This window comes from Carettochelys insculpta, chromosome 23 (genome assembly GCF_033958435.1).
Source record: "Carettochelys insculpta isolate YL-2023 chromosome 23, ASM3395843v1, whole genome shotgun sequence".
Taxonomy (NCBI): domain Eukaryota; kingdom Metazoa; phylum Chordata; order Testudines; family Carettochelyidae; genus Carettochelys; species Carettochelys insculpta.
The window spans coordinates 20,538,817-20,563,256 of NC_134159.1; the positions used below are offsets into that span (position 1 = coordinate 20,538,817).

Below are 24,440 nucleotides of genomic sequence, written 5' to 3' on the forward strand. Positions count from 1 at the left end.
GCTCATTATCTGGGTGGCACCGGAATCCCCCCTGAGCGGCTGCTCAAGCACACAGCTTTCAGGGAACACTGACTGTGAGCAAGCAGCTTTTGAAAGCATCTGTACAGCCCTCCAAGCCAAGGAAATGGCCATGTGAGCAACCTACAGTAAAACTGTCTCATGGAAATGCCTGCCAACCGGGGGACCCAGTGAGTCAAAGGGGCCCAGAACTCCACCCACTACTGCAGTCACTGCTGCTTTGCTGAACTCAGGACCTCTTTGAACTGCCTTGGCAGTGCCACTCCACGTAGCTATGGGGGTGGGAAGCAATGCTGCCATCCTGGCTGCACTAAGGGCTGATTGCCCTAGGTTCTGCCCCTTGCAGGGATGCAGAGCTTGACCACCTCCCACCTTGACCCAGGGCCTGCAGTGGCTGTCAGCTCCACCACTGCTGGGGGAGAATAAAGCTTCCTGTGTTGTCTCAGAAGGCGTTTGCCATGCATAGGGAGGGTGTGTGCAGCGAGGAAGAGTGTCTAGTGGTTAAAAAACAAGAAAGCAGTCCAGTAGCACTTTAAAGACTCTCAAAATAATTTATTAGGTGATGAGCTTTCGTGGGACAGACCCACTTCTTCAGACCATAGCCAGACCAGAACAGAGGTAGGGCTTGTGGGTTTCATTCTCAGCTCTGCCACCTACACTTCTCCTCTTTTCTCTCTGTGCCTTATTGCGGTGAGCTAGAGCATAAACGATACTGAAAATCCCATGGTTTGACTTGGTCGGAATGATGTGGTTAAACATACCTGTTACTCAGGACGCTCACACTGATTCCAAGCATGTGTAAATTTAAGAGATGCCGAAGGGGAAAGGAAAATACCATGGCAATTTTGGAACGCAGCCTGGCTGGGAAGAGGGGCTGAGCACTGGAGAAGAAGAGGGGGAGCAGGTCAAGAAGTAAGAGCTGTGGATTATATCTCCCGGCTGGCTTTGAGCAGCCCAGGGGAACCAGAGCTTTCTGGGACTCCCTCTGCATGGCTCCCCTGCCCCACAGCTCCCAGCGCATTCTTTTCGCTCCTGTTCCCATGTGTAAAGCTGACTAAGGGGAGGGGAATGCTTCTGTGCCCCACCCCCTCCAACGGTGTCAGCGCACAGTGACATTGCCATACCAATGCCCATAGCTGTTCAACCTCAGGGGAAATAACTCTCGCCATGCAGCAGCCAGGCACAACTGCCGCAAACAGAAGCAAGGGCTAAGTTTGCCTTCCCCACCATCAAATCACACACTCTATAGGCTAGTCTCTTGTTTAATCACAAAATCCCAACCGATAGCTGGAGCAGGGTCTTTCTGGATCATCTCTTCTAACCCCCTGCTGCACTGTACATTGCTGATTGAATCTTGCCTCGAATGCCTCTCACCAAAAAAAGCAGAGAAAAATGAACGAGGCTGAACACAGCCACAGGTCTCCCCTGGGGAGGTGGGTGGGGAGTGGTCTGTCTCTGAGGGATAACTGGAAGCATGTATTGATCTGACAGAGAATGCGCTGCAGCAGCAAAAAAGCAGGTCATTCCAACACTGTGCTTTGCCACCCTGTCCGTACCAGGCCCCTTCTGCTCTCTGGTACCTCCCACACTTAGCAATACAGGAAGGGCAGAGTGGGTCAGAACTTCCCTGATGCTGTAAGGAAAGGAAAGCCAGCTGCAAACCCAACAAACGTGGTATGAGTTTCGCAGCTCAGAGTTGTTCAGGGGATAGCTCTCAGGGCTCCAGACCAGGGTTGCTGTCTCAAATCACAAGTTCCAGAAGAGACAGACGAAGAAGATCAGTATTCATTAGAGACTAGTTTATGCAAATGGTGCCAGGCTAAAATTATGCATTTTTCTGAAGTGCTCTCAAATAAGGTGTAGAGCTAAATGCAAAGAAGCTAAAAATGAGACCAGCTTTGCTCCCTTTGGTATTAATGGGGACAAGTCGGAGTGGAACCTGTTTTAACAAAGCCACTTCTTCCATTTTAAGCCCTAATGTGGCTGCAAAAAAACCATTGTCTGCATTATTGTTGCTGCTGCTACAGTGCAGCGTGATACGTATGCTCCTTTCTTCACCTCTCCTCAGCTTCTTCCCACCCCTGTCTGCTGCTGAGTGACCATGTATTTTTGTGGGAGCTCTTAGTGCTTGTGGGAGCCCTTACTGCTTGATGACCCCCAACCATTTCCAGCAATGTGATTGTGCGGCGGCTGAGAGAGCAGTAGAGGGGGGTAATCCCACAGCACGATGTGGGCTCTGGCCTCCCACCGCTCTGCAAACAAAACGGAGTTTGGAATGCTCCTGGTGACAACATGATCCTGCCTGTGCAATCTACTTCACAGAGGAGAGTCTGTGATGTTGACAAACAGCATCAGTTTACATGGGCTACTCAGGGTCACTGCTGCTACTGGGTTGTGCTGCTACAGTTTCCAGCCCAGTTCCTGGCTTTGAAGTGGATAACTTACAGCATTGTAGTAGTAGGAGAATGAAGAGTATAACGTTTATTGTTTCCCCTGTCACATGTACATGGCTTTAACAGGACTATTCTGCACTGCAAGGAATATCCGAGAAGTTGCACAGAGACAAAATCCAGCACCGTGTGGCCTTTTCTTAGTGCCTTCTAGTTCAAACACATCACATCCAAGAGCTGTTTCTGCAGCTGCTACTGTCCTTGCCTGAGGCCTCTGGGGTCCAAAGAACAATGAAGAGCTGTGCTCCCCAGATTGCTGTCTTAGCACGGAGGCCACAGATCACATAGCATCTGTGTCAGCAAATGCTCCTGTACTGGGTATTGTCTGAGGCAAGTTCTTGTGCAATCTTATCTTTTGTTATTTGGAAGCTCAGTGGGAAAGTTCTGGTCTCCTTCCAGCCTTGCTCCTTCCCAGCTTGCTGCGCCTGTAGGATTCCACCAGCAAAGCTGCTGTGTGACCTCGCTTGTTGCAAGCATTTCAGAACAGTTCGGCTGCAAATTATTTGCTTCTTCTTGAGCTGCAGCATTTTCCTTAAGCATTCAGCTGTGAACGACAAGATCCCTCGCGAAAGTGAAGTGCTGGTATGTTTTGCACTTGGGGATACATATATACCCAGTGTCTGTGGCTTGTTCATAAATGGATTAGTGCTTCCTGCTTGTGAATGAAATCATTTGTATGGTAGATAGTCTAGACAGACTGGGGAATAATGGAAATGCAAATAGGTTTGTAAGCAAGACTGCCACAGTGTCGTGTATGAGCCTAATGAGTTTAATATGGCACTTTAGGGTAATGAAGAATGGCAGTGAACTGAGGTAGGAAAAGGGATTTACTGTGGACTCAGTTCACTTTAACTGACAAAAGAAAGAAAAAAACATAGGGAAAAGCTCCAGAGGCCACAGTTGGAGGATGTTAGTTTTTAACAATAGACAGTGCAGTGGGAGGCCTGTAACTAAATAAGTACTAAACTTCATACACAGATGATCTTAGGATGGGGAGTTCTGAAGAAGTGGCTATGATGCCAAATCAGAATTCTACTTCCTGCCCTTCTAATGCAGGTGCCAGGTGTGTAGGACAGTTGTGACTTCTGTCCTGTGTACTACCAAAGGTGCAGGGTTTTGGGATTACAAGATGCTTTGGAGGACTAAATGACAAGGAGATGGAACCCTTGGCTTTTGTTATTTCTACTCATGTCATCAACTGTCTTCAGTAGCTTTTCTATTACTCTTAGCTCTGAATTAGCTGTAGATCTAGGGTAAAGAGACCCAAGTCTCCCACCCCCACCCCACTTTCTCACTCATTTTCTGCAAGCATGGTGAGCAGATTCCTCCCACCAGTCATCACCTGTCTCCTCCAAGTACTTTCCCCACTGATTGCCACTCGATAGAGCTTGCACCCCTGTGCAAAAAGAAAATACATCTCTTCACACTTGCTACTGATATCCCCACTATCTACCCTACCTGCAAAGCCTTGCAACAAAATAACTCGGTTTATCCCAGACCAAGCTTATCTCTAGTCTACCACCAGAAGCCACACTGCCACACGCCTCTGCTTCTTCTATTTCTGGATTATCCGCAGGAGCTGTTTATATGTTTTTTTTTCCTCAAGGAAGTTCTCCAAGCTGACAAATGTCAGAGGGGTAGCTGAGTTAGTCAGTATCTTCAAAAACAACAAGCTATCCTGTGGCACCTTATAGACTAACAGATATTTTGGAGCATAAGCCTTTGTGGGCAAAGACCCACTTTGTTAGATGCATCTGACCAAATGTGTCTTTGCCCACAAAAGCTTATGCTCTGAAAGATCTGTTAGTTTATAAGGTGCCACAGGACTTCTTGTTGTTCTCCAAGCTGAGATACCATACAGAACTCAATACAGTGAAAGTCTTTGCTGGGGCCCCGGCACAGAGCACTGCTAACTTGCACTATCTCAAACATGTACTGAAATGATTGTACATTTTCAGGAATACAGTAAACCCTTGATTTAACAGACTAATGTGCGTGTGTGGGGGTGTTTTTCCTGAACATCCATTAAATGCAAGGGTTTACTTTCCACCCTCCGCCTCCAGGATCCCCCAGCCCCAGTTCCCGCCCCCACCCAAAAAAGCTGGTGACTCGCCAGACCTGCCACCCCTACTGGAGAAGCCGCTGAACCTTCCTTGTGGCTGAGACCCCCCACTGCTGGAACCACAGCTGGGACCCCACTGCATGGCCTGGAGCTGCCGGACCCCACCACACAGCCTGGATGAGCCACCATCGCCCCTGGAACTGCCATGCACTCCTCCCACCAGGGGTGTGGTGCATATGCGAGTGCCATCTTCCTGCGCATGTGTCCCCCCGGTGGGAGAAGTGCCTGCCGGCACCGGGAGGGGAGGAGCAGCTCCTCCAGGCCACGGCAGCAATAAGTCCCTTAACATACATTTCTGAGGGAGGAAGAGGTGGGGATTTAGGATTTTACAGACCCCAGCGGGCTTCAGGAACAACAGTGGGAGCTGGTAGATATCTGTTGTTCCTGAAGTCCACTAAATTGGAGTCTGTAAAAATCTAGGGTTTACTGTACAGGTTGAACCTCTCTCATCTGGCATCAGTCAGGTCCTGAGAATTTGCCGGACCATGGGAGGTCAATATTTTCTAGCACATTACCAACACTTCCACTGCTTACTGAGCTCTTAGAAGCCATTTAGGGGTAAATTCCACCTAAATAACAGCAAAAAACATTAAGTGCCAGGATTGGTGTCTAGAAACATACTTTATGGGACCACAGGAAACTGGGCCACGTCCATAAGTGGTTGTTCAGATAACTAAAATCATGCCAGATTACGGAGTTTGCTGGATGACAGAGTTCTGGATTAGAGAGGTTCAACCTGTACCAAGGTTATTATGTTCCAGTATTTTGCATCCCAAAGTAACCTTATGTCAGATGCCTAACTCCAGCTTTGCAGCAAGTGAATAAAAATGCTAAATCCCATGAAAATACTAGGGCTACATCTACACTTATAAAAACTTTGAAATGGCCATACTAATGGCCATTTCGAAGAATACTAATGAGTCGCTGAAATGCATATTCAGTGCCTCATTAGCATGCTGGTGGCCACAGCACTTCGAAATTGCTGCTTTTTGCTGCCACGTGGCTCATCTACACCAGGTTTCTTTTCGAAAGGACCCCACCAACTTCAAAATCCCCTTATTCCTAGGATATTTTTCCTAGGATATTATTCCTAGGACATTAGCATGGCCATTTCAAAGATTTCTCGTAGTGCAGACCCAGCCTAGAGGAAATTTGGGCAGGAAGACTGGAACTGGAATTTGGCTCAACTACAAAAGCAAAGAATGGGAGAAAATGGTCATTATTCACCCTGTCTAAAGATCAGAAGTGGGGTGTACTGTGGTGTTCTATGAAGAGTGATGTTTTTTAATGTAGTTGTTAATGGTCTGGAAAATGTGATGAGCAGTGAAGGACTAACATTTGCATGACTCAGAGTTTTTAGGGTAGTCAAGTCCAGAAAAGACTGTGAGGGATTTCCAAGCAACCTAGCAATGGACAGCAAAAAGGCAGGTGAAAGTTTGTGTTACCAAGTTCACAATAATGCATATTGGATGGAATAAATCAAATGATACATTCCGCTGGGTCCTAAATGAACAGTAACTACTGAGAGGTAGTGTCAGTGTCAATAGTTTAATAGAAGTCCCCAACCAACATACAGCAGCAACCAAAGAAGCAGATGAAGTGTTAGGTCATATAAAGCACCGAAGAGAAATACTGAGACAATTCTGATGTTAGATCAATGCATGGCCCACTCTCAGCTGAATTCATAACCAACTCAAACAACTTAGTAGCTACCCTAGCAAGAGATTTAATGTAGGAGGAATTAAATTGGCTTAAAAATGGGAAATGAATCAAATTAAGATAAAAGGATTTTAGAAAGTAGAATACTCAGTATTAGAAAGGCTGTCAGGTGACCCCATTTAAACCTATATTGAGAACTGCTGGCAGGTAAGTGGGACTGGTATTTCTCTGTGTGTAGGTAGTTGATACTTCAACGTCAACCAAAGTGCACCATGTTCAATCAGCCACAGAAAGGGAAAACACCACTCCTGTTCCTCCTGTGTTATTAGTGGTTATGTGTTGCTTGGAAGGGAAGGAGGTTTTATTATGTGCAAGCAGATTACATAGACATAACTTTTTTTTTTGAGGTTCCTAAGAAGTCTCCTAGTAAAGAAGCAAATCAGTATGGAAATCTCTAACCATGGGAGATGGAGCAGACTCTGCACATGCATGTACCACACAATCTCTGCACTGCTCCCATAGCTCTGACTCTGCACACTTATTATTCAGTTTAAAGGGACCAATGAGGAATAAGAATAATGTGACTGCAAATTCCTTTGAGAAGAATCTGTCATTCATGATATGTGTGTATGACACCTAGCATATTGAGCCCCCATCCATGATGGATTCATGTTCCATTTTGGTTAATTTCAAGGTCAGAGGATTTTTAAAATGATACATTTCATTATTTCAGATACAGTATTTTAATCTGAAATCTCATGGTGTACAGACCCCAAAAGGATCTGTGTGAGGGTTGCTAGGTTTTTGTGCGGGAGAAGGGGTTGTGGAACTGCTATCCTTTCTTCTGTGCAGCTGTTTTTGATGCTGTGGCCTTCAGAGCCAGCCTGCTAGAGAGTGGTGGCTGCTGGTTGGGACTCTAGCTCTAAAGGCAGAGCTACCACTAGCAGCAGCACAGAAAGAAGGATGGTATGGTATGGTATCACACCCTTATTTATTCTACTGCCCACAGAGCTGGGACCTTAGCCGGCAGCTGCTGCTTTCTAGGTATCCAACTCTGAAAGTAGCGGCATAGAGGTAAGGGCAATATGGGTATGGTGTTACCACCCTTACTAATGCACTGCTGCTAGCAGGGTGCTGCCTTCAGAACTTGGGCACCCGGACAATATTGCAGCCACCACTTTCCAGTTGACCAGCATGGAAGGCAGCACAGAAGTAAAGGCGGCAGCATCGTGGCCCTCCTAAAATAATCTTATGATGCTCCTGCAATTCCCTTCTGTATAGTAAAGAGTGACAAAAGACCAGATTTCCCAGTATGACCCCACATTTCATGGCCTGTGACGTGTTTTGCATGGCTGGGAATTTGGTGGGGCCCTAATGATAGATGCGACCCTGATATAAACGTTAAATAATAAATAAAACAGGTTGAACCTCTCTAGTCCATCACCCTTGGGACCTGGCTGGTGCTGAATCAGAGAATTTGCTGGACCATGGGAGGTCAATATGGTCTAGCAGAACTACCTCTACTGTCCCTGCTTACTGGGCTCTTAGAAGACATTTAGGGGTAAATTCCAGCTAAATAACAGCACATAATGCTGAGAGCCAGGTCTGGTGGCTGTAAGGAAACTTAATGGGACTGCAGGAAACTTGGCCACATGTATGGTAAGTGGATATCCCTCTAACTAAAATCATGCTGGACCATGGATGTTGCTGGATCAGAGAGTGCTGGGCTAGAGAGGTTCAACCTGTATTAACATTCATTCTCCTGGTCATTTCATGCAGCAGATTACTGCTCGCCCAGGGACTATAGAGTGGATCATCTTTATATTCTTCATTGTGTACCAAACTTACAGATGCATTTAAAGATGCTGATGAGTGGTGAAGTCTCAGAGATTTGAGCCATGATACTGAGCCAAGAAGTGTAAATCAAATAGCACTTCTCTTTGGCTACTGCAGTTTGAAGTACATAAGATTCACCATTCTAAGTTACCTAGACCACTGTCTGACATTACAAAGATGTCCACACCTACTGGTTCTGTCTGTAGGGAAAAATAGCTCCTTAGCTCCTGTAGCTTGGATTGTCCTCTTTTAAGCATGTATAAATATTAATAGTAACAATTTAACTCTTTGTAAAATCCTGGACTGGTGAGTTCCATAGGTGACTGCTCCTGTGTGTGTTGAAGGAATGGGTAATGGTAATCACTCTTCAGCTAGCTACCTCTGTTCCTAACCCTCTTCATGTTTACTAATCTTTGTGGGCGGTGGGGGGCAGATTCAGCTGTGATGCAACATTGACATTAATGTCATTACCCCTGCTCTGGGACAGCGTGTTATAGCAAAATTTGTCCCATAAAATTAAACTCCCATTTTATGGTGCTTTGTCTGATTTTTTAGTATTGCCCTTTAATTATACAGAGAGTCTGCATGCTGCTGCCAGCTTTTCTTTGCAAACCCTCCAATCGTTTAGCAAATTAGAGCCAATTTAGCTGCATATGAGTTATTTGGGTATGACAGCTAGGTAGAAGGCCTGGCAAGTCTTCTGATATTTCTCTGGCCTATATAAATGCAGGTTCTTTGTATGGATTCCTTTTTCTCCCATCCCCCATACTTACGCTGACTTTTTGTGTCTCATCTTAATTGGATGAAAAGCTTTTTGGAGAGGGTTTGTCTGTGTTTATAAGCGCCTCTTGTAACGTAACTCCATGTGTCTCTCACAGAGAGCTCCAGGTGCTGCAAGGAACTGATAATAATACACAGTATGTGACCATGTTTTCCAGCTTCCCTGGCTACAACTCTACTGCTTGCAAGCAACAGAAAGATGTGTGTTCATCTTCCAGGGAAATTTTTGACAAATACCTCCTTTGTATTGTAACCTTGTAATGCCGATGTGGTTTGTGAATGCTGTGCCATCCTTTGCTTCAGAAATGTAATTCTCCCACTATGCTTTGGAGATTAAAAACGTGGAAAGGAACAAGCCCTTCAAATGAACTTAACTGGTGGCTTTTCTGTTTGGAAGGAGGTCAGGCCTGGGTTGACAAGAAGCCTGATACAGACCCTTCGTCCCACTTTCACCAACCTTTTGATGAATTTCCATTTGGAGGCTTTTGCATCAGTCAGAATGGCAGAGAGGGGGCATTGGGGTGGGAGCAGGACAGTGAAAAAATAAGGAAGAAGTAATGTCAGATTTGCACAGCTTTGGAGGCTGAATTCTGGGAGAGAAAATTGAACTGCTTTCTAATCTCTGTCAATTATTTAGGGGGACAAATCATTGTGAGTGCTCTAAGAGCTGTGAGCACAATACAAACATGGGAAGACGAAAGAGAGGCAGGCTGAGCAGCTGCTGGTTCCAAATGCCTTGTCTCCATAGAGCAGCCCATGGGGGATGCACAGGGACGGGCAAATATGAATGAAGTGTTTCATATGGACGTTAGCACTGGGGTTGCTGCCTGCCAGTGCACAGGAGCCGAACCTGCGTTTTCCTACCCCTGCTCCTCTCCTGACAAAGCAGGGAGTGTCAGGATTCTGTGGAAAACCTGTACTGAACAGTTGCATCAAGAGCGTACTGGATACAATTGGCATCAGGGTCTAAGGCCGAGTCCACACTAGGCAGGCAGGTGATTGCAGATATGCAGTTGCGTAGTTAGAATCAACTTATCTGTAATTGACTTACATGGCCATTTTCACAGAGGGAGGTCGATGGGAGAAAATATCACAGCAACCTCCCCTACCCCTCACAATATCGAGGAGTACAGGGTCAACTACTGACCCCAGATATTTCTATTTTACGCATCTACCAGGTGCACAAAATCAAACTCCAGAAGATTGACCCTCACTGGGTCAATCTTCCCTCATAGTCTAGACAGACCCTAAGTTACATACCCCCATACATTCTGTCTCTGTTTCTCTCGCTAGCTTGCCTCCTGCTAGATCAGGTGGGGTTCACTTGCTCACCACAACCAATGCATAGGGTTATCTTCAGCTGGCTTGGAGCTGGTTATCCTTTTGGCTGCCTGCTGCATCTGTGGTGTTTACACTCTGGTGACCTCTGACCATTTCAATGGCTCCTTGAGGGCATTGGCAGGTGGTAAAAATCAGACGCACAAACCACCATTCCCTTTTGCATGCATGTGAGTTTTCCCCCTAATTTTTCACCTAGGTGATGAGCAGTAGAAAGACAGAGTGAAATATTGAGATCTTAGCACCTGGGACTCCAACGCTTCATCCCCAAAAATCATTGTCTCCACTCTGACTGTTTCTCAGAGACCATGGCTCTCCAGACATAGCTGTGGATACTAACAGGAACTGTCAGCTGATCGGTGTTATAACCGTGGGGGGATAGCTCAGGTGTGTGTGGCCCCATGACAAATTGTCAGCTCTCCTTATTGCTGCATGAGACATCTGCTCCCGTGTCCATAGCTGCCTTTTGTGTGATGGCATGAACAGAAAGTGTAGGTCACCTGGATTACTCTACATCAAATGATCTACATGCCTATCAGCATCCCTAAGAACTCAACAGCGGTCAGCGCAGCGACATGTTCCGTTTCTATCATGGTGCTTGTTAGTAGAGCCCAGCAAATCTGTGGATATCCACTTTATAGCTGTGGGTCTGGATATCTGTGGCTCATTTTTGCAGATATAGATTCATATATTCGTGCTGGGATCCACTGATTGGCTTTTAAATTCCTTATCACCTGATGCCTATTAATGAGATTTGACTGACACAGAAGTGGTGGCTATTGCCATAAAGTCTGCCAGGCAAGACGAGGGCTATTTGTATTTACCTTCAACGCTGTGTCTCATGCCAAGGGCAGGCTAGGCACTAGAGGAGCCTTCTCTGTTTTGGAATTTTAGAATCAGAATAAATGAATCTCAGTACCAGAATTCTGTCTGTACACAGCAAGCTGACAGGGATAAATGCTAAGGCAAAGGTACATGAAAGGAAACTAAAGAAGATTAAACTGGGGACGGGCATCACAAGGTGTTTTTTTGTTCCTTCCAAAGGAGATAATAAATGTACATAGAAGGTAGCTACATAAACAAGCTGGTTGGCCTATGCAGTGGGGTCATTCAGGAAATGATTAGATGCCATCCAAGGAGAAATGAATTACTGAAGAAGAACCAGCTGTGGTAAACTGAATGTTCTTTACCTGCTCATAGGAAACTGTTCTGGTCCTCCACATCCTAGAGAGAGGGCAACTGTGCACACCCAAAAGAACTTAGAGGGGTTGAATGATGAAAGCACAAATCCTCAGCAAATCAGAGTAAAGGTAATGTATAAGGTGAAACATTACTAGAGACGCCCTTGTAAACTGGAGCACAGCAATACAGTGGTGGGTTTTGTATCCTGTGCTCATATTACTGGGCATTTCTCCTGTTATTGTTCAGTTTAAGAAGGATTGCATGAGAGGAAGTTAACACCTAGGTCGATGCAATGGTGGTATGCATTGTAAGAGCAAAACAGAGCCATGTTAATTTTCCTTCCCTCAAGCACTAAGGAACAGTGACAGCTTGTAATGATTTTGCAAAGACTCAGCAGGTATCTTAAGTTGGGCACCACTAACCATTAGGCCTCGTACTGTAATTCTGCCACTGGATGGGGCAATCTTTCCATACCACCTCTCTATCACAGATGTCTGAAGCGCAATGCATTTCCCGTTGGCACAGCATGATGGTGAAGCACATGCAATCTATCCAACAGTATCATAGCCGATCACCAGAGAAATATAGCTGCTCCTGTCAGCCAGATGTCTTTGGCAATTCCTATTGTGTGAACTGAATTACATGGGTATTGTGCCTTGATACAGATTAAGTGCCGCTCATGGGCATTTTCTGCTGTCATGTCCATGTAGGATATGACAATTTGTGTCTTTAAAAAAGCAATCAAGACTGTTTCTTCCCTTCTATTATGATGCCTTGCACCTCTTGACATTCAGCTGTCATGGGAAGCTGGATGTGTATCACGGGGTACTCATCAGCTCTCTGGAAATATAGCTTTTCCTGGTGACTGGCATGCATATTGTGTAACCCAGACTTTAATCAATGAGGCTACCTGAGATGTTCTAGTGAGGGACTAGCAGATGAGGCAGAAGAGAACCAACGTGCTCGGGTCTTTTTACATTCAGAAGGTTCTAGAAGAAAAGAATAAATAAAAAGGGATAGTGTACAATAAGGAAAATAAAAGGTATAAAAGAGAAAACACAAGAAGATCCAAAGAATAGGAACCAAATAGAGATAGAACAGCTCCCCCGTCAGTGACAAGACAGAGTTTTGGGACCCATTCAAAAGCCGTGGTCTATATGGCTCTGGTTTTGTGGAGGGGCAGCATGTGTTTCTACATTCATTTTTCTTCTGAGCCTCTTCAGGATCAATAGTAGTTCTTCCTTGTACTGAAAAGGACGAGATTGACTGAGGTCTACACTAGACCTGAAAATCGATCCTACATACACAATTCTAGCTATGAAAACAAAAAAGATCTGAAGATTCTAGCTATGAAAACAAAAAAGCAGTCCAGTAGCACTTTAAAGACTAGCAAAATAATTTATTAGATGATGAGCAAAGCTCATCATCTAATAAATTATTTTGCTAGTCTTTAAAGTGCTACTGGACTGCTTTTTTGTTTTCATAGCTGGAATCTTCAGATCTTCAGATCTGAAGAAGTGGATCTAGCCCATGAAAGCTCATCACCTAATACATTATTTTGTTTGTCTTTACAGTGCTACTGGACTGCTTTCTTGTTTTCATAGTATATAGACTAGCATGGCTCCCTCTCTGTTACAATTCCAGCTATGACAATTCGTGGCTGAAATCGATGTATCTAGGATTGACTTACCTGGCCATCCCCACAGAGGGAGATCAACAGGAGAAACTCTCCCATCCACCTCCCTTGCACCTTACAGAAATGAGGAGTACGAGGGTCAACTGTCAGTCCCTGATAGTTCGATTTCATGCATCCCCACTAGGCACACGGAATACAGACATAGGCTGAGCCTGAAGGATCACTGCTGCTCAAAACTACATCTCCTCACATTTCATTTTATTTTCTCCCACAACCTCACCTTCAAAAGGCCCAAGGGGAGCAACCCTCCAGGGCTTGATAGAGGCACTTTCCTCTGTAGAGGGTTAGTGGGTGACTTCTATGCTTAGACCCTCTTGACACCCAAAGCCATGCTCCATGTATGGGAAAGAGATGCATGAAAACCCCAGCTGTGCATAATAGATGGGGTAAGGGATGTCAGAACCTGATAATCATGGTCCTCCATGGTCCATGGAGGCATCACTGCATCTGGTCATCAACACAGGTGGCTTAGTGGTTGCATTCAGGCTGTATAGATTCCTAGGTGTTTAAAATTAAAAATACAAGTTGTAGATGTACATGTTAAATCTCTATGGCTGGTCTTTCTATCCCTCCCTTCATGGTTCTGCCTTTCTCCATTGTCAGTTTGTGCACCTTTCCTTCTTCAGCTACCTGGGTGAAAGGACCAGCGTCAGTATATTAGCCATGCTACCATGTGACACAGGGTTGATTCATAGGGTGCCTGGCGCAGCAGACTGAGATATTTCTGGTCACTGGGTCAGATGATGGCTTGGACAAATTTCTCTGTATTCAGCAAGTCTCTATAGCAGCTACAGGCAAGCAAAATACAATAAAATAAAATAAAGGGAGGAAGGAAGAAAGGAAGGAAGGAAAAAGTACCACATGACATGCCATGACAATCGGTCACGTTTTCATTAGGTGTCCTTCTCTTGTCCGCTAAAAAAAGTCTGTTTATATCCACATTGCCTTGGCAATTTACATTTACTAATGTTTATTTCGGCTTTATGCATGCAAACAGATATACCTCCTAATAAGGCTGGTGCAGAAACCAGACTCTGCTAGGAGGCCAGTCATACTTGAGTGCTATGGACCAGACTGTAGAACCCTTAGCTTCTGTTCATGAGCGTTTCTCCTCACAGGGAATCATTTGAACAATCCCACCTGACATAGTACTTAACAGGATCAAAGGCCTATATTAGGATCCTCAGGTTGGGTAGTACCTGTAGGAAGCAGGGCTTATCTCTTTTTTCTGAATACAGTAAGGAGCAAATTAGTGTATGAATAATGAAGGAATCATTCAAAACTCTATTGTGAGCCTAAAGTTCCCTGTCAATATCTAGCAATTTATTAGAAATTGGTCTCCTTGAACTAACCCAAATATCAGTAACAAAATGAAACAGAATAGAAAAATCACATTCCTACTGAGCACAAAGAAAGGTGGCATTCTTAATGAAAATGTTATATGTCCTAGTTGGAAGCTTTGTTTACTTGGGCTTTTGAAATTAAATTCCTATTCATTTCTAGAGCACTGTTATTAGCTTAATTCCCTGCTCAGAAGAAAGCCGTTGGTATTGCCAAATGGGTGCAGGTTTTTGAACTGTAGATTTGCTAAGCAAAGGAGCTATTGTTTCCTTTGAGAAGGCTGGCTTTTGTCCAGCACCATTTTGATTTTATATTTTTCTTAATTTAGTTGCATTTTCCCTCTATTTCCTTTAAGCACAGTGTTATAATTATATTACTCATTAAAGAATGAGATATACGTTTTTCTTTTCCATTCTTCATAAGACATATCTGTGCTAGTTTGCTGCCTCTAGACCAGTGCACTGCTTCTGCCTTTATATCCAGAACATTTCAAAGTAGGGGAGAGAAGACAATGAAAGCAATTTGGCAGGGCAGAAGACACAGCCAAAGGGCAATTGGTCATGCTTTGTTCTGACTGCACTCTGAAGGTTTTCTTTTATAATAAGTAACTTCTGGTTGAAAACAGCTTTTTTGAGTTTTAAAATAAATTTAGTGCTCGTGCAAAATTTCATGAAAAGTGCCTTAAATTTGTGTGTCTTCAGTTGGACAGCTAAATTAATGGTGAAATATTTGGAGTTGCTTATGTTCTCATGGCTTTTATGCTCACTAGAGGAACTGGATAATTCTCCTGGAATATACAGGCCAAGGTCTTGTCCATTCCTATGAGATAAGATGTCTTGATGTCCACTTGTCCAGTCAAGACCATTTATGATGGTTAAAACACAGACCTTCCTTCACATGTCAAGGAAGTTTTAATCTAAAATCAATTTATTACTTTATCAGAGGCTTCAGAGGTCAGCTTAGTGTCTTTTTCCAGCCTAAGATAACTCAGTTCAGTTGATGAATTTGACTCTGTTTTGTGCTTGTTTCTATAATTGATCGAACTGCTGAAAATATGTATGGGTCACAGAAGCTCTTTTACTGCCTTGGCTCAGTGAGCCTCTTAACATCTAGCCCAACTGTGTAAACAATCTGAAATTACACATTTCAGCTCAATTGTTTCTCAGTAACCCTTAAATACATCTCCTTAATCAGGTGCCTATAGAATATACATACACCTTTAGGTTTCTAACATTTAATAACTACAACTTGAAAAGCGTAACCCAAATCCACTGCATTTTAAATGCAACTCCTTTTGCTAATCTCACCTGAATTTATGGGCAACTCTAATTTATCTAAAGGTGACAAATAAACCTCCAGGGATTTAGGTTGTTGAGTTTACTTGGGTGAAATTTTTTATGGAAGAAAGAAAATAAAACCCGTTTGGATAAATTTCCAGACATGCAAAATTGCTGCAATTGTTTGAAATAGTCTGAAAAACCTGATCCCCTGATGTCTCTGCAGTACCAGCTAAGCATGAAAACCAAGATCTAATTATTCAAGTGAGGCGAGAGAAGTACATTTGGGGAATATTTTGTTCTTGGAAAATAAGGCCTTTTCTACACTATGTGGTGGACTCACGTTGAAGCCATCATTTCACCAGGTGTCAACTTACCATGTCTGCTGTAGACACAATAAATTGCTCTCTGAGCTTGCTCCCATCATTGCCAGTGCTCCAACAGGATGATAAGAGTAGTGTTCACCACGGTAAGAATGTCAGCTTCAGCTGCATTATTTGTATAGCTGAAGTAGGTTGACCATGATGGTAAGTTTAGACAAGACCTAAGAGAAGTGCAAGTTTGACTTACCCACCACTTGTAATTATATAGGAGACCACTGGCAAATTATTACATTACCTTTTCACTGTAACTGGGGGTGGGAAGGTAAATGGCTGTGCTTGCCAGTTCTTAAGGGTACCACGTGAAAGGACCTTTCTGTTTTCCACCATCCCATCCCTCAAAAAAACTACTTTCAATTTAATCAATCATAGATTTTTAAAAATGCAAAGTGACTGAAAGGCTCTTGACTATATTTGTGCATGTGCACCAGGATCTGCTAGCACAGCTGATGTGGGATCAGTAAGATTTTGCACATGTGCAAAGGTTGTGTAATTGCACAGCTAGATGAAGGACAGGGACCACATCGAACTGAGCTTGGAAGCTATTCCTGAGACATCCCCGCTTTACCTTATATTGCAACCCTGAGCTCTTCTCCCCACCCACATGCTGTTGTTTTTTCCTGTTGTGGGTTGCATCACATTTAAATGTTAATCTTCAAACTATTTAAGGCAGGGATATTTTTGGGTGCAGTCCAGAAGAGGGATCCCATCTGTCTTAAAGAGAACATGTAAATATTAACAAATAACTACTAGAATTAGAAGGAGGATTCCTGTAGCACCTTAGAGACAAATGGGTTTGTAAGGGCATAAGCTTTCCTGGGTAAAATCCACTTCCTCAGATGGAATGGAGTGGGAATACAAAGGCGGGTATATATGTAAAAAAATTACTGAGGGGAAAACAGTGACTCTGTTGTAAATTAGGGTGATCAGTCAGGGTGATTGTGGCCATTCAGCGTAGCTGATGGGGAGACCCTGGTCCAAAAAGCTCTCAAAACTCCATTGCGAAGGGAAACAGCTGAATTAGAGCTCATTGACCAATTCAATTCTATACAATCAGGCCACAATCAGGATGTTAATTGGTTAACACTCTCAAGGGCAACTTTTCCTCTATGGACATTCACATCAGCCCATCAGCTACACTGAATGGCCACAGTCACCCTAATTTACAGTGGAGAGTGAGTTTTTTTTCAGTAATTTTCTCACATAAAGACCCACCTTTGTATTCCCACTACAGTCCACTTGAGGAAGTGGGTTTTCCCAGGAGAGCTCAAGCCCAAATAAATCTGAATGCCTAAGGTGCTGCATGTCTCCCTGCTGCTTTTCCAGCTCCGCGCTGACACACCTACCCTTCTGAGACTTTTACTCTCATTTGGACAATATTGCTACTCGCAGCCTTGCAGAATTCACAAGTCAGCTCCCACCACCCCCAGACTTGAGCTTGGTTTCGACAACAGCAGATTTTAAAAACTGATGCATTTTGGCTTCTCTTGGCTGATCATTCCTGAAACCTTTGGTGTTCATGTCTTCAAGCTTCCCTCCATGACCACGAGGGGTAGAAACTGGGTTTTAAAAGAAAACTGAGATTTTTCACATAATCCCACATCATTCTGGGAACCAGGGTGCTAAATGAGATGCCAAAGACTGTGTGATGTGTAATAAATTTGAGAGTGTTGGCAACACTGCAAGACATGCAATCACCCTCCTCCTTTAAACATATGGGACTCCCTTTTTAGCACCTTTCCGCCTAGCGTCTCCCCTACTTGAGAGACTTCAAAAAGTGGCACAAAGCAGCATGACAGGCCTTCTGTTCTCCTTCATTGCTGTCTATAACTTTGTAAGTGTGCTGGAAGAATCTATATTACTGCTATTATTGTATTGATTGGAGATTATGAAAAACTTTCCAAATCTAATGATAGTTCAGGTCTGGAATAGTTACCAAGGCAGGGTGTGGAATCCCCATAACTCAGGGTCTTTAAGAACAGGTTCAACAAATATCTGTCAGGGATAGTCTAGGTTTACTTGGGCCCGCCTAAATTCAGGAGGATAGACTGGGTGACCGCTTGGAGTCCCTTCCAGCCCTGCACTTCTATGATATTGTCATTCATTATAAACATTATTGTTAATAATAATAGTAATAATAATAATAATAATACAATATTATTCTATTGACAAATAGAACTTAGAATCTGATCTAATTTATAACAATGTAGATTCATGGTAACTGTGAATTAAATGTTTTACTTTTTATGTATGCATTTTGTTACTCTCTGGCCGTGTCTACATTAGCCCCAAACTTCGAAATGGCCAAGCAATTGGCCATTTTGAAGTTTACTAATGAAGCACTGAAATGCATATTCAGCGCTTCGTTAGCATGCGGGCAGCCGCGGCACTTCGAAATTGACGCACCTCGCCGCCGCGCATCTCATCCCGACGGGGCTCCTTTTCGAAAGGACCCTGCCTACTTCGAAGTCCCCTATTCCCGGAATAAGGGGACTTTGAAGTAGGTGGGGTCCTTTTGAAAAGGAGCCCTGTCGGGACGAGCTGTGCAGCGGTGAGCCGCGTCAATTTCAAAGCACTGTGGCCGCCCGCATGCTAATGAAGCACTGAATATGCATTTCAGTGCTTCATTAGTAAACTTTGAAATGGTCATTTGCGTGGCCATTTTGAAGTTTGGGGCTAGTGTAGATGTAGCCTCTCAGTGGACTGGTACTTGTACATTTCTACATTCTTTAATACAAACAAACAAACAAACAATCCCCCCAATTTCTCCAGAGAGCTAAAATGTGTCTACTTCACTTTTGAATCAATTCCTATAAATGGTAGCAAATCTCTGCTCCATGAAGGGAGATGTGGAGAAATGATCAGATATCCAATTTTCCTTGTTAAGAAGCAATGTATTTCTGAAGCACACTGAAATTTTGCATCTGCAAAACCTCTGTTGTTATTCCTGTGCTCCCTCAATAAGCTGCCAGTTTTAGATCTGAATTGTGAAATGAGATATACTAATGTAATTGTAACAGATCGTTTTACAAATTTTATTTAAACCACTGCAGATGTAACTTATAATAAAAGTACTGCACAAGAATTTCAAAGCACAGACAATAAGATCAGTCAAACACCCTGGAGATGAAGTTCTTGGTTTTTTCAAACAGTTGGGTTTTATCTTTTGAAGAATAAACAAGACTGAGGCAGGTTGTGGTCACCACATCATATCACAAACAAGCTCAAAGCCAGGCCTTTCTCCTGAGAGTAAATAAGTAGTTTTAGAAAAAGTTTGCTCATGCATGGCTGTTTCAAGTACCTGGAAAATGACAAAGAGCACAGAGAGCTGTTAATGGTTGTAAAATATTTAAAGATAAGAGGTTTGTCTATGTTTGTTATCTTTATTTCATTTTTCTCCTGGAGAGAAATCATTAGTGAAGCTAAATGATTAAGATATGTGACAGTGCTTAAGTCTTTCAGATGTCCAAGAGACTACAATTGTGATTTATAGAGATGATTTGTTCACTAGAAAGATAGCATGTTGCATCCACTGCAATGAATGAAAATTGAAACGTTCTTCCGAGGATTCCCTCAAGGGGAACAATCCTTTAGTGTGGGAGAGAGGTCGGCAACCAAAATAGCAAGAAGAGCCATTTTTTTTCTAATTTGGTAAAAAAATCCGATAATTCAGGAGCTGCAGTTCATGTGAATGCAAGACAGTCCTTAATAAATAACGTCAAACCATACTTTTTGTGACCCGTTTTAAGAACATTGAACACCCAATGATGTGTAATGTGATATATATTTACTGCAGAATGTTCACAAAATTGTTACATATTCTATTGCCTCACACTTCACATGTGTGTTTGTGCCAATATTTTGCAGACTTTCAATCCTACCTACTTTAATTAGGCCATTTTTACTTCACGTTTAATTTCAGTTGTCTTTCTTAAAATGCACATTGCTCTTTACAGAAGGAATGTCACAAGATTCCTTTTCTTTTTCCTTTTCAAAATCAAGACTTTCTGAGCAACATGCTCAAAACACAGACACGGTATCATATACCACAATGTGTTGCACATATTAAAGGGGAATTATCCAAATTTATGAGATCACATACCATCTGCTATTTAGATATGAACTGTTCATTCTTGGGCTTTTAGATTGTTACCCTTTATCAAAAATAACCAGGAGGTGTTTTTTTTTTTGTTTTCAAATGTACTTTGCAGTTGTAGTTTTGGGAGCCACAAAGAAGTCCTTCAAGAGCTTGATGTGGCTCCAGAGCTGCAGTTTGCAGACCCCTGGTCTCTGGTGGAACTAGTCTGGCAGTACTGCCAAACACACCACCAGGCCCAGGCAAGGAGTGTGTGAGCCCTAAGGCAGCAAGCTGACAGCGAGGCCTGCCTGGTGGATGGGGCCAAAGGCAGCAATCTGACAGCAGTGCAGGGCCCCAGGCAACTGTCTTGCCCTAAGGCCAGGCCTGTACGTGGCTGCGACGAAGGTCAGGCCTTGCTCTAGTGCACTGGTTCTCAAACTGTGGGTCAGGACCTCAAAGTGGGGTTGCCAAGGGCTGGGCCCCATTGGCCAGGAGGACTCACATTACCATCTACCCCACCAGGGCTGAAGCCCTTAGCATTCTGGCTTTGGCTCTGGCCCCCCTGCCCAGGGCAGCAGGGTTCATGTGGGCTCAGGCTTTGGTTCCTCCTGCCCCCCCGCCCCAGGGCTGCATAGCAAGTTTTGTTGTTAACAGGGGCTTGTGGTGCAATGGAGTTTGAGATCCCCCACTTTGGCAGCATAAGGCACATGAACAACTTAAGTTCCTCCGAAGTGCCTGCAAAACCTAAGCCTTGAGGCCTTAAGAGGTTCATGGGTGTGTACCTGGCCTTTGCAGGACAGGTAGACTTTGCACTTTGAGCACTTCCAGAGACCAAGAGTCCCCCCTGACTTCAGCCCCATCACGCCAGGTAAATGGGCCAGAGCTGAGCACAGGGGCATAAATTAGCCATATCCAGCCAGGGGAGGGGTCCCTGGCACAGTCGCTGTGAAGAACAGCCCATAAGCTTGCCCTCTAACGAAGCTCATACAAGCCTTGGCATTGGGGGCATGCCCAGAGAAGAACCTATAACAGCAGAGTGATTTTGGGCAGCACTATGGCTCATGAGGCAGCCGCTGTAACTTAGGCAGAGCTGGGAACAGGACCCAAACTTCTGAGCCCCTGTCTGGCCCCTTAATTTTAGTACCACCTCCAGTGTTCCCTGCTAGCTGAGTGCTTGGGCCTTTGCTCAGGAGAGATTTCAGTACTTCCCTGCTGAGGAGCAATGTCCACAGCTAGGTTTGTGTTCCTCCTGGTGGTGCACATAGAAAAAAATTATTCTGCACATGGATAGAGACAAACTGCACATGGATGGAGAAGACCGGGAGAATGTCGCCAACCTCCCTTCCTGTGCATCGGATTGGCAACATGGGGTGGTTTTCCAGAATGTGAACATTCCCCATCATCGTTTGTATCCTTGTTGTCTTTCCCTCTGGGCTGCGACTGAGGTGAGGGGATGGAGTATTTGTTTGCTGGATGAGGTCCCGCTGTGGACGTTCATGCCACTCAGTGGGAATGGGAAGCTTTATTCTCCTTCCCAACGAGCAGGTATTATTTTCCCGGTGAGCCATTTGGCTGCATCTGTATTTAGTCTGAGGCTATGACAAAGATATGTCCTTTTCCCAGCACAGAGACAGCAAAGTGTTTCATACTTGGTTAGCTCATATCTGAGCTTTTTTTTTTTGTTTTTTTGCTTTTGCTGATATTTAGCATCAAAGTTCACCATATTGTGCACAGAGTTCAGCTGCTTCTTTAGAATTTATCTCCTGTTTTGATACAAATATCACAGCCATAGAAATTGACATGATGTTTTTGGAGCAGCGTTTTTGTTCTGGGCTTTTTTTATTTCTAGCTCTGTATTTTAGTTCTCTCTTTTTTTATATTAAGAAACAAAACTGAGAAATATCCTCCTATGTCAGCTGATGTTTTCTTTTCCGGTCTGTTATTGTTGCCATGTATTTCTGGTGTATCACCATAATGGTGCAGCTTGTTCATATTTTTAAGGGGGACTGGAGAGGTGACAGATGCAGACTAGAGTGTTCTGGTCATCCAGCTCACAGACATGACACCAGCTGTGACATGGTAAGTTTTCCCCATGCTACTCCTTAGTCAATTTTCACGTAATGGGGCCATTCTGAGATCTGTTCAGTCATCACAGCTCCCTTTCCAAGGGCCATCTATAACGGTGACTTTGAGATATGGGATGGGACTAAAACTCCATCAATTCTCCAATCACACGCCAGTGGCTTGTAGATAGTAACAGGTACTACATCCCAACCTATGAGAAGGCCTGTTAACTCATTCAGAGTCACCTGCATCAGCTCCTTCACACAAATTACTTTATGAAGAAAGTGTCATTAAGAAACTGCTTCAAAAGGAACCTCCTGTGCAGTCATTTCCCAAAAATCAGGCTTAAAATGTATTTATGTCGTTCAGCACAATTACTGCTGACGATCTCCCCTGGCGGCAGGAACCTTGGCCAGGAATGTTCCTGGGTTCTCAGAGTGCATAAGTTCTCTGGTCTTTTCTTCTGAATTTATCTCTAATGCCTCAGAAACCAGACACTTCTTGAAACCCATTAGCCTTAAGACATAAAGAGACATTACTGGAAATGAGCAGCTGCTGGGCATCCACCAATGGGCATTGAAATCCTGGTCATTTATTGCACAGAAATAATTAGTATCCCACAGCAAAAGAAGCCTTGACAGCAATTGAGACTCACCCTGACCAGGAACTGTGAATCTTGGTATTGAAACTGGGGCTAGGACACCTATCTCTGCCTTGGGGTGCTCACACACCACAGTGGCAGTCAAAACCAGCACCAGAGCCTGAAGATGCCAATCTGAGCACTGAAGTACAGTGCATGGTGTCCCCATTTCAGAGCTGAGCCTGTAACTCAAGGAGGGGGCAGGGTTCCTTTGTCAGATGAAAGCACTCAGTGCTGGATGCCCTGAGAGAGTGTGGTGGGGGGTGCAGGAGGAAGAATTTGCCAGGGCTTGTGTTTACTCCAAGGTAGACTTCAAGTTAAGTTCTGCCTTTCAAGCCCTAGCACTGGCTGCTGCTGTGATTAAATGCCACAAAGGGACCTATGACACTCTGCTGGTCTGAGACAGTGATGCTCACACTTAAGCTAATGCTGACTATGAAATTACAGTTCAGGTCGAACCTCTCTAGTCCGGCAACATCTGTAATCCGGCATGATTTTAGTTAGCTGGAGGTCCACTTATTATGGGTGTGACCAAGTTTCCTACGCTTGTGTGAAGTTTGTTTCTGGCCAACAGTCCAGGCTCTTAGTGTTCTGTGCTGTTATTTAGCAGTAATTTACCGCTAAATGTTTTCTATGAGCCCAGTAAGCAGTGGAAGTGCTGGTAATGCTGCTAGATAACACTGATCTCCTGTGGTTCAGCAAATTCTCCCATTCAGCACCAGTCAGGTCCTGAGGGTGATGGACTAGCGAGGTTCCGCCTGTGGTCTTATCCCTGAACGGCTACAGGAATGAGAACTTGACAGCTAACACTGAAAACAACTGGAGGCTTATTTGTCATTCAAGCGGTTGCCATTCTGCTTTTGGAGTCACAGCCCAGAGCTTCAAGCCCTGTGTGAGACAGACTCCTGTTACTCAAAAGAAAACAGCAATGCTGGTGCACCCTTTACAAACTCTAGAGAACTCTTGTTTGATGCCGTACCAGCACTGGACAGCTCTCACCCTGCAACATGGACTGATCCCTACCCATTTTATTAGCATAGCTGGAACCAAGACTTGGATCACAGAAGTTCTCCCCTTCTCCAACTTCACTCACATAGGATCAGAAAACATTCTGTCTAAAATCTGATGTCTTGCATTGTCCACATGTTTGATGATCAAGATGTTACTTCTGGCCTTAAAATCTCTTAAGCTAAGGGCTGGAGGTATTCCCAGGTAGATGAGATGATAAAGTGATATCACATCAAACAATATGACTGCACCTACACTTGCTTTCCTCTTTCAAAAGAGGCATACAAATGAGGGAAATTGAAAATGCAAACGAGGTGCAGATTTACATATCTGGCACCTCATTTGCATATTCTTCTTTCAAAAGAGCTTCTTTTGAAAGAAGAAAAGCAGTGTAGACGCTGCACTTTCGAAAGTAAACCCCATCTTCAAAATAACCCTTCTTCCCATAAAAAATTTTGAGGAGTAAAGTGCACTTTGAAGTACAGGTGAGTGAGCTGTGGCTAGATACTATGAAGTTGCTGTGGGGGTGGGGGGAGATTTACTTAATGAAGTGCTGCATATGCACCTCAGC

General features: G+C 44.0%; 1 long non-coding RNA gene across 1 annotated transcript in view; it reads left to right on the forward strand.

The window, feature by feature from the left end:
* The first annotated feature begins 2,922 nt into the window (after nucleotides 1–2,922).
* The window catches only part of LOC142001095 (uncharacterized), a 54,375-nt gene continuing 32,857 nt past the window's right edge, over nucleotides 2,923–24,440 (forward strand). The window contains exons 1-2 of the long non-coding RNA XR_012642394.1: nucleotides 2,923–3,050; nucleotides 22,159–22,236. This is a non-coding gene — a long non-coding RNA (uncharacterized LOC142001095). The remainder of the gene's footprint in view (nucleotides 3,051–22,158; nucleotides 22,237–24,440) is intronic.